Source organism: Nicotiana attenuata, chromosome 8, assembly GCF_001879085.1.
Source record: "Nicotiana attenuata strain UT chromosome 8, NIATTr2, whole genome shotgun sequence".
Lineage (NCBI taxonomy): Eukaryota > Viridiplantae > Streptophyta > Magnoliopsida > Solanales > Solanaceae > Nicotiana > Nicotiana attenuata.
The window spans coordinates 16,277,586-16,288,443 of NC_031996.1; the positions used below are offsets into that span (position 1 = coordinate 16,277,586).

Consider the following 10,858-nt stretch of genomic DNA (forward strand, 5'->3'; position numbering starts at 1 on the left):
AACAGTTTTCCCCAGCACTGGGAACGACTACGTCCTTGTCGTCCCATTTGCAGTCCTCTCGGACAGCCATGAGTGTCTTCGGTGTAATGGAGCAGGCATACCTCCACGCTTCCTCACCATGATCTCCTTGTGCGGAGGCTTTCTCGACTTTGAAATCGTTATCTATGGAGCAGCCACCGGGGATAAAAAGGAGGTCCCGGGGCTACTACTGGATGCACAGCCTTGGTGCCAGTGGCCGAAGAAGAGGTCGGCGATGCAGTGTTTTGAGGTACTGATTTTGAAGTCTTCCCTAACCCTATTTGAGAATATGAATATCTAGGGATCTGATATGAGGATTTGAAGATCTGTTATGAAGATATGAAGAACAAATTGTGAAGGTTTGAAGGAGCAACAAACGGATGAAGCTATGAAAAGTTCGAAGGTAACTTGGGGAAATTTGAAGACAGAAAGCAAAAAAGTGAAAGTGAAAAATCGAAACTTTTATTGGGAAGGAGTAATTATTGCAAGACGTTTTGAATTTGGTAACAGCCGAGGGTGTTCAACCGATGACTGACCTGTGTCCAAAGTCAGAGCGACGTGACTGATAGGACGTTTCGATTTGTCAGCTTGAGCATGATTTACGAGAGAAGGAACCAGGGTCAATTAGTCACTTCTCATCACTTTTGTATTCTACTCTCCGAGAAATGACGGGACTATCTGCATACGGTTAAAATCGAGGATAAAGTTACCCCCGATTTCCCATTGTGAGACGAGAAACGACGTTATATGTTACTGGCTCAAGTGAGACCGAAGATACCCACAGATCGGAACCAATAATGGACAAATGATATAACAAGTCTCGAGCACGGCCGAACCAGAGGGAATCAAGCTGGAGTGGGATATAGAATCGAGGGTAAAGGAAAAATGGTTAAAGTAGAAAAACGGGGAGCCAAAATATCTTCCATCAGTTGGGGCTTGCGGCGCAGATCATGCTCGGTAGCGACTGTGGATCTTATTTTCCTGGAGCACTACAAGAAATCGAGTTTTTAGTGGCGACAAAGTCGCTACTAAAGCATGAAAAGTCGCCGCTAAAACCATTTAGTAGCGACATTATGGTTGCTCCAAGTAACACCGTTACTGAATGTTACTTGTGATGACTCTTGGATGTCGCCACAAAAACATACATTTTGTGGCGACGTAACTCGCACAACAAGTAAAGAAAACATGCAACCACACAGTAGATTTGGGAATAGGTCGCTGCTGATGATGGACTTTTAGCAGCGACGACAGTCGCCACAAAAGTGATCATACCATTAGTGGCTGTTCAGATCGCCACAATAAGATTATGTTTAGTAACAATATTGGTCGCCACAAATACTTATTTTTAGTGACAAAATTGGTCGCCCCTAAAACCGATTTTTCCAACTGATTCTACTTCTTAAAAATTATTAAGTTGCAACAATATTTTAAACTAATATTACACAAATTAGAGAAATTCATTAATATTAAAAAGACACCATTAAAACTTCTATCAAACAGAATGATCAAGGAACATTTTATTAAAAATTCATAATAAATAGGAATTCTATACATATGAAATGCCAGAAAAAAACAACACAATCCAAATGTCTTCGAGCTCGTCCTTGGCTAGTTTCATTTCCTTTTGAAGAATATGACCTTAGAATGCAGCAACAAACTTTCATAACAAGATAATATTGGCTGCCCACCAAGTGCGGCTCCTTTTGTACAGTTTCATAGGAAGGCACATTATTATCTTCAGCGTATTGGTTACTACCTACAAAAGAAATTCAGGGTGATTTGTTAGAAATTTAGATACCATTAAATGAAATGATGTAATCATGCCAATGTGTTTTTAAATATTACAATAATAATGATGGCTAAATCTTTCACGTGTAAGTGCTAAATATTAAAACTAATCAACACATATTAACAACAAATGCAAAATATAAGGAATAAAAACTTTCTCTACTGATTATTTACTAATTGTATTCTCTGTAAAAGAACAAACTTCCTAAATACCATATCATAGTGCACGTTGATGGAAGTATAGTTTGAAAACATTACGATTTGAAATAATTCCTGAGTTGATGGTATAAACATGAGTCATGTTTTATATTTCCAGATTGTCCTAATTTTCACTATGCTCTCTCTCTGTTTCTCATAAAAGGTGCTCTTCCAACTATAATTTACTAATTTTAAAGTGAAACTACTAGATGGTGAACTGCAAAGTGAACTCCCACATGCTAAAAGGTGAACAAACATTCAGGCAACACGCATATTCTTTGTTCATTTTCAGAAACAAGTGTTAAAAATTAACTAACATAAATGAGCTACCAAGGAGTCGTAACTAAGCCTAGTTGCAAAGTGTAAGTATCACTAAGTGGTCTTCTTACTAAAAAAGATCATTAGCTCTGCAATTCTTTGGTGTCTCACTGATCACACAAAGTCAGAAGCTTTGGATGGGAAAATGCATGGCCAACAATCTGGAACAAGAAGTGATAAGTGAAAGAAGAAACTAGGCATACACATCACATAAGCAGTCAATAGATGCAGTGTAATTCCTCTGGTACAACTTATGAGGCCTACAACTGTGACTCTATAAACAACATTATGTGATCTTTAGTGTTCCCCCGATTAGCACTTCTGATCAAGTGATACAATTGCTCATTTCTAATTGGTTTCTAAACAAGAAGATCATCAGGTATTAAAAGGTTTGACAACAAACTTAATCCATGCAACTTACAAGTGTCTTAAATCACTTCTTACCCATATGTCTATGTCTTCATTGAATCATTCTAGTCTTCTAAGAAACTTAATTTAACCACAGAGTACCAAAAGGTGCAGGTATCCTGATATACGGAAGCTGCTAGAGATGGAGGCTAAGATGATCATGGAATGACCTCTAATAGCCCAACTGTATGCCAAATGCAAAGAGGCAAAAGCTGTAACATTACTTGATTCATGATCGCACTTTAGCTTTGAAGAAACACTTCTTCGATCATGGGAAAAGAATGTCTTGTGTAATCGCATAAGATAAGTGCCAACACTCTGGATGTTATCAATTATGAGATACGTGCTTCAATGTTAAATAGGAGAGGCAGCACCAAACAACCAAATTATTTTAATTTTTGATGTGGTATTGAAGCTGGCATATGGAAGCATCACACTTAAGGAAGAGGAATCACGCATATCCTTCAACAAGATCAGATGGAATCTGATACATTGACTGAAAGAAGTCGTGGCTGAAAGGAAAACTTACATATGATTCGGACATTGAAAAGTATGAATATTTAACAGCCTTTAAAATATAAGGAGCCAAAATAATATTTACAACGAAGAAGCTATGCACACAGCAAGATAGACACAGAGATGGAACTTTAAAGATACAACCAGAGAACTTCTAATATACTCAAATTTATGAAGGTCACTATCTTCACAAGTAAGATGATCCGTCATCCAACCCAGTTTACAAATACCATGGAAATTCAAGCACAAGGTTGGTTCACATTTATTTTGTCAGTAACTGGAAGGTCCCTATGAAGAGAAAAAAAAAATGAGCCCTTAAAGAAAGCACAGAATGTGAACAGGATATCAGTATCAAAAGTGATGAAATACCCGGTGATTTCTATAAAGGAGTGGCAATCCAAAATCGAAACCATATTACTAACTGGAAAAGTGCAAGTGAAATACATATTGATATATGAAACACTTCAACATTGAGTAGGTACAAGAGCCACAAAGCCGCTTAGAATGGTAAAAGGAAAGACAACAGGGTGGAGACAATCCTCTGGCTCGAACTAATAATTTTTACTCCTTTATAAAATCAAAAGTACACCAAGATGAACAACGAGTGCAACTAAAAGAAAAGCTAAACCATTCAGATAAGTTTATTGCATGTCATATAGGACAGTGTTCTTTTGATAGATAAGCAAGAAAATCAACATGCCACACAGACAGTAGTATGACATCCTTTCATAGATGTAAACAAATGATTATCGAAAATGAATTGGAGTCTTGCACAGGTGTATGGAAAGTGTCGCATGAAGGTATCTCGAGGATCCTGAAATGAGTGGTGCATTCTCTAGCCTAATAATTGCTGCCCTTACAGCTACAATCTTCTTCAATTTCGAGTTGTACTGCTAAATGTATACAATATGTTCTGCATTGTTTGTCTCGCCACATTAATATTAAGGATATAAATAATATTCTGCATTATGTCCTGTCTTCCTTTTACGCATATAGATTACATTCTATTCAAAGAGGAAAACAGAACAGAGTACTTCAATTTTTCATATTGCTTCTACTCTTTCTTCCTCCCAAAACCAATCAAAGAACCAAATACCAAGAAAAAAGATACAAGGTCAAAAAGAAAAACACAAGCATGTGCACAGCAAGAGTGGAAAGAGAAGCAAAACCATGAATTGAAATAAACAAAGGAAAAGCAGAGCAAAGAATTGATAGAAATAAAAATGTAAGGAAACAACTAATTAGATGTAGTAACAATACATACACAATTCAGTGGCTAAATAAAATTCATCATTAAAAGCAGAACACAAATGATAACCATGAGAACAAGGACTAGTTTTGACTTAACCTCAACAAAGGAAATTTTCTCAAATTGAAGAAAAGTAGCACTGGTCGCGGCCGGCCACCTGTTCTATAAGCAGAAATGAATAGAGCCAAAAACTTCAAGGGCAACAAAGCGATAGTTGTTTAGAGAGCCGAAAAGTTTGACAAAATGCAGAAACGGTGTAATAACGAAACCCTAAGTTAGAAAGGAGTGACTTTAGCTTACCTCGATGCAACAATATCTGCGAAAATCAACGAAACCCTAGAAATAAAAAGTCAGCAAGAACTGAAATTGTCGGAATTTGTTTATTTTGTTGCTTCGGTAGCACAAATTGGAATTGACGGGAAATGTGAGTTTTTCATGAATAGTGATGTGCAAGAGAAAAGTCAAATTGACCCAAAAAGAAACTGAATCAAGCCAACACAAGAAAACGATTGTACCTTAATGTTACTCAAACTTCAACTTCTGGGATATAGACCTCTGCTATCTCCTTTAAATCTCCTCTTTTCATAAATGAGATGGGTTTTCTTCTTGGCCGAGAGGAAATTGCGTCTCTGATGGTAAACAATGCGAGTTAAGAGAGGAAACCCTAAACTCCTTGTAGATAAAGACGAAATATGAAGGGCCCAGAGGGAACTGGGGGAGTTTGATAGGAAATTTTGGGTCTTTAACTGGAAGTGGGAACCATTTACGGGTTTCTTTATGTTTTGATTTCTTTTGCTTTTTTTTTTTTGGATTATCTAAATTGGAACTAAAAATGACTTTTTGATGAACCAACTGTTATACACTATATGAAATTATTTCAAGTACTTAGTTAAATAACTCTACTATTATTAAACCTTTTCAATATATGAGTATTTATATTTAAAAGTGTATAGATATATAAAATTATTTTAAGTACTTATTTAGCAATATTAAGGGACAAAGAATACATGAACTTATTTCAACTAAATAGTAAAATTTATATATAAATAAAAATAATAATCAATATCAAAATAAAATAATTAGTGGCGACATATAAGGTGCCACAAAAACTCCACTTTAGGAGCGACAATGTCGCCCACAACAAGGTCTTTAGCAGCGACCTTTCTAAGGTCGCCACAATACATTTCCAGCCATATTTCATTGTGAAAAAATTAGTACATTTTTGTAGCGACCTACACGTAGTCGCCACTATATGAGATTTTCTGTAGCGACAGCAAGAGTCGCCGCTAAAAATATCACTTTTGTGCCAACTATAAGTGTCGCCGCAAAAAGTCGTCACAAAAAATCATATTTCTTGTAGTGGAAAAGAAAAGATTATTACCTTATTTAGACTTGTACTAGGGTTAATCTCCTCTACTATATAAAGAGTAGAATCCATTTATTTTTGGGCACTGTTTTGCACGCATACAAGGTAATAAAATTTACTTTGGCTCTCAGCGATTGTGTTAAGTGTTCTTCAGTTGTTCACTCGTTTATTTGGATCCGAGCTCTATCTCGTGGGCTCAATCAAGACCAACTATTGGCATTTAAGCTGAACATAAGGCTTAATTACTACGCCACAGTGGTTTGATCGTTTTATCTCATTTCAATTCAATTATTTATTGTTCTTTGATCATTCGTGTTAAATTAAACCACATATCCTTTAAACCGCGTATAAATTAATTTAATTATTATCTATTTTAAGGGGTAAACATATGTAATAAGAAAAATTATTAAGTATTGATAATATAAACTGTAAATTCAATTATTATTATATACTAATCTGAGGTCGTTGTATAAATTTATAAATTTCAAATTTTAAATCGCCTCTTGTATTTAAGTAATATAATTTATCGTAAACAAAAATCTATAAACAAGTAGAAATTAAAAAAGTGAGTTTAATTAGTTGACTTACACTTGGGTCCAGTTAGGATAAAACTCAAAACAGGTCCTCCACTTCTGCCCCACGTTATATTCTTGACAAAACCTGCAAATCATCTTATCTATTAGTACTATTATTTGTCATCTTAAAGATTAAGCCAATGTTTGGACATAAATTTGGTTAACTTTTGAAAACATAAATTTTAGAAAATGAGATAAAAAATAATTATTGAAAGTTAAAATTGTGTTTGAACATGTATTTTACTTGAAAAGAATTTGAAGTTTCTGAGTAGAAAACTTCAAAAACTACTCTAAAGTTGTTTTAGGGATTTGAAGATTTTGTTTTTCAAAATCTACCAAAAATAATTAAAATCTATAAATAAATAGATATTTAAAATAAAATTTGAAAAAAAAAAAAAAAAACTCCCAAATTTATGGCCAATCGGGAGCTCAATCATTTTACTATAAGATTGTTTTATTAAGCAATGAGAAAATGCAATGAAGTGACAATTGTGGAATTATGTTCTAAAACGTGAGTACGTTTGTTCGTGGACTACATCAGCAGTGATGTAAGTTGTTCAAAGAGTCATTATCAATGGAAGAAAAAATTTCCTATGTTTTTTCCAATCTCTTTTCCACCTAAATCATTATGATGCTTTTTTTTTTTCCACTTCCCTTTTTTCCCCTTTTCACTTAATTAATCTCTTGAATTTAAGATCATTGACTTTCTTGTTATGTTTTCATTAGTTTTAAATTCTCTATTTCGTTGTTACATAGGGTTACTTGAGCTTTAATTTTTGATAGTTGGATGGTAAATAACTAGAAACTATATTGAAAATGTTATATTTAAAACTATCAAAAGAATATTTGGAAAATTATGCAAGTCACAAAAAAGTTTACTTGATTCAACAATGTGTCCAAAGTTTGTTCGAGTCATACAACGTTGTCGGACTGTTGTATCTTGAAGAGGACAAGTTAAGAGTATTACTACTGGACCGCTGAAGATGCTACCGCAATGAACTTGAATCTCCGTAAAGAGAGCGACATATTCACGCTTCAACCTAGAGAATATTTATTTATTTTTCTTCATCGTAGTTTTCAACTTTGATTAATTGTATTTTCACAAACAAATAGTAAAAATGACATAAAATAAAACAAATAGAGTACAAAGGTGGTGAGGGGCTATTAGGAAACCTAATCTGTTGCTTCTTTAACTTCCCACCAAAGCATGACGAGAATGATGCCAACGAAATTGCGTCCAAAAGGAAAACATATAGCCTAACGTTTAAAAGTACAAATAAATAGAGTAATAATTAACACATATATAAAAAATTTCTGCATTCGCACTAATCCTTTCACACTAGAATAGACAAAGTTAGCTTCCTTGTTGACCAGATTTATTTTCTCGAATTTTTTAAGTCTGCACAAGTGGACCATGTTATCACAATTCACTGGAAGATTCTTTTGGTGAAAGTTTCGTACTACTAATTAAGCTAGCATTTGACCATAGATTCCAAATTTATTTTGAAAAATCTGATTTGGGTGAAGTTTGGTTTGAAGATAAAAATGTGTTTGGACATACGTTTTCAAAACATATTTTCCAACTTTATTTTGGAAAAACATGTATATAATTCTCATGTTTTGGGATTGTGGCCCAAAATCATCTCAATAGCTATTTTGGTATTTGGGATTTGGGATTTGGGATTTGTCCAAAATATGGGCAAAATTTATGGCCAAACATGAGTTTTGAAAATAAATCCCAAATTTATTTTGGCAAAACTCATGGTTAAACGGGGCCTAAATTATAGGTAGTCATGTACAGTTATGTACTATCCCCGCAAAGTCATGGGAGCGTAGACTTGAGTAAATTAATGGAACTAGTCTCTGAACACGTGCGTTGCACGTGTAGCCCTAAATGATATTATAAAATTTGCTATCAAAAAGTAACAATTTCTTCACTCCATATATATTTCTTTCAAAACATTAGGAGCTATAAAATTGAATTAAAGCACACAAGTTTATCATAATATTGCTTATTTCTAATCTGATGAATGATGTCAGATGTGTTTGCCTTTTGTTTAGATTTATGTACATGGCTTCTGCAGGAAACTTTCTCACTATAGTTGCATGAACTACAACTTTTAGCGTAATAATGCGATATTTGAAATTCACTAGCTCGACTATTATGTCTTAGCACACGATATATAATTAAGATAGAAAAGCTAGTATCTTCCCTTCTCAGAAGTAAATGACATCTCCGAGACAAATGTGAAACTTCTTTAGGCGATTGGACAAATAGTTCTACTTACATTATCTTAACTTTTTTTAGTATTAATTTTAAATCACTCATGAAAATATTTTTGACTTTAGGAAAGTTCATAACGTTAATAAAACATTCTTTTTGTAAATTTCTCAAAATATTAATTCTAGATATTATCCATTAAATAATTGAATGACTGTTCTAACACATAGAAAAAAGGTTCAAGAAATTAGCCGCATACTCATAATTGTCTTGAGGTGATTATCATTTATCATGCATAGGATTTTTTTTCAAAATTTTCTACTTCAAAGGCGGTTGCATCGATATAATTAGCTGGTACACGAGTTCAACACTAACAAATACACATGTATACTTTTTGTATTCAACTTCTTCCAATTTTCAGACTTTGACCTTGTCATTTTTTTTATTTCTTTTATTCGTAAAAAAATTAACTTTATTTCTACCTCATGTATGATATGCACCTCTATAATTATATATAATCGAGTATCTGACCTTTCTCCTCTTTGCACCAACTAATGTTATCATTATTGAAATGTAAATGTGTAATATTCGCGTACAAGAGAAGATAGAAGACAAGGAACACCATACCTGTAGCGTGATTAGACTTTGCACTTTAATTAATAGGTATACCGTGGAATAAAAATTATTAGTAGGTTGCAACAGGCACTAATAGGTATAGGTTTAGAGTGCATATTAAAAAAAAACTAACTTATAAAGTGCTTTCGTTATACCTCTTTACTCAAAGATAAAGTAAATGATGAAATTTCGCTTCCCAATTTATATGTTGAGTAACAATATATAACACAAATGTTCTAAATTTCGCTGCAGTGAGTCTTGCAAAAGGCTCCTCAAATGGGTAGAAAGCGTTCTATATTTTTGAATTTGTATAAAAGCAGGGAGAAGTTGTAAGAATTGTTACCAACTTCACACCCTATTTATCTAGATTAATCCTATACGTTTCAGATTTCTAATATTTCTTTCTTTAATGCATCATTAAATATATAATGAAGAATGACCACTCAGATGGATCACATGAATCGGGTCATCTTTTTTGCAAACTCCTCAAATTCTCCTTACTAACAACATAATGAATTGGTTAATTCAGTGGTTGATTTCCCGTATAATTTGATCCATTGATAATAATTAATTGGAAGGTAAATTTAATATTTGGTACAAATAATAGAAATAGTGTTTAGATGAGGGGTAAAAATGTCATTCAGTTTTTTATGGGTATTTATGTAATTCAACTTTACACCTAAAATCTTCCCACTTATAATATAGTGTGATGATGATGTCGTAAAGAAAAAAGATAAAGAATTTCTAACAATAGATGATAAGGCTATCTTTTTTATTCTTCTAGACAGGGGTGTAAAAAGAGAACCGATAAATCGCACCAAATCGATAATCCGAATCAAACCGAAAAAAAAATCGATTGTGGTTTAGTTTGATTTGGTTTGGTATTAGAAAAAGAAATCCGACTATAATTGGTTTGATTTGGTTTTAAGTTTTAACTAAAAAAAAGTCAAACCGAAATCAAACCTATCTGATAGTACATTTATACAAATTTTGCATATAAATAATTTATTGTAATGTAATGTATAAATATTTCTTTAAACTTTTTTACAGTTTTATCTTTTAACGTATTATTTCAAGTTTGGACTTAACATTCTTGAATGGTAAATAAATTTTATAACCTATAAATGTAGTAACTCAAATAATGTTCAAATCAATATTAATGCTAACAAAAGAAATTCAATTCAAAACTAGGAATGATGATAGTGTTGAATATCTATTTTTTAGTTTTACATTGGTTTATAATGAAAATACATAACTTAGTTTATCTTTTTCTTTACTGCGTAGTTATGTAATTAATAGTACTTATTAGCTATACTTATTTTATCATGACCAATATCGTATTTTTAGATTATGTTAATTTTTATTATGACTTATTAATTAGCAATATTTGCGTTATGTAATTTTATTATCTTTGTTACTGAATATTTTAGCATAAAGTTATGACTTATCTCATATTACTGTGTTATTTTCTTGCAAAATACATTATATAGTTGTATCTTACTAGGATTAAAGACATATTTGGAGCACAATTTACATATTTTGTGTAATGACCCGATAGGTCATCTAGAGTTTTAGAACCTAATTTT

The 10,858-nt window shown here is 32.9% G+C and overlaps 1 long non-coding RNA gene across 1 annotated transcript; it reads right to left on the reverse strand.

Annotated features, from left to right (window-relative positions):
* On the reverse strand, positions 1,506–5,251 carry LOC109230979. The gene is made up of 2 exons (XR_002068735.1): positions 4,595–5,251; positions 1,506–1,774 (listed from the first exon to the last, which is right to left on the reverse strand). It is a non-coding gene; the product is annotated as an uncharacterized LOC109230979 (long non-coding RNA).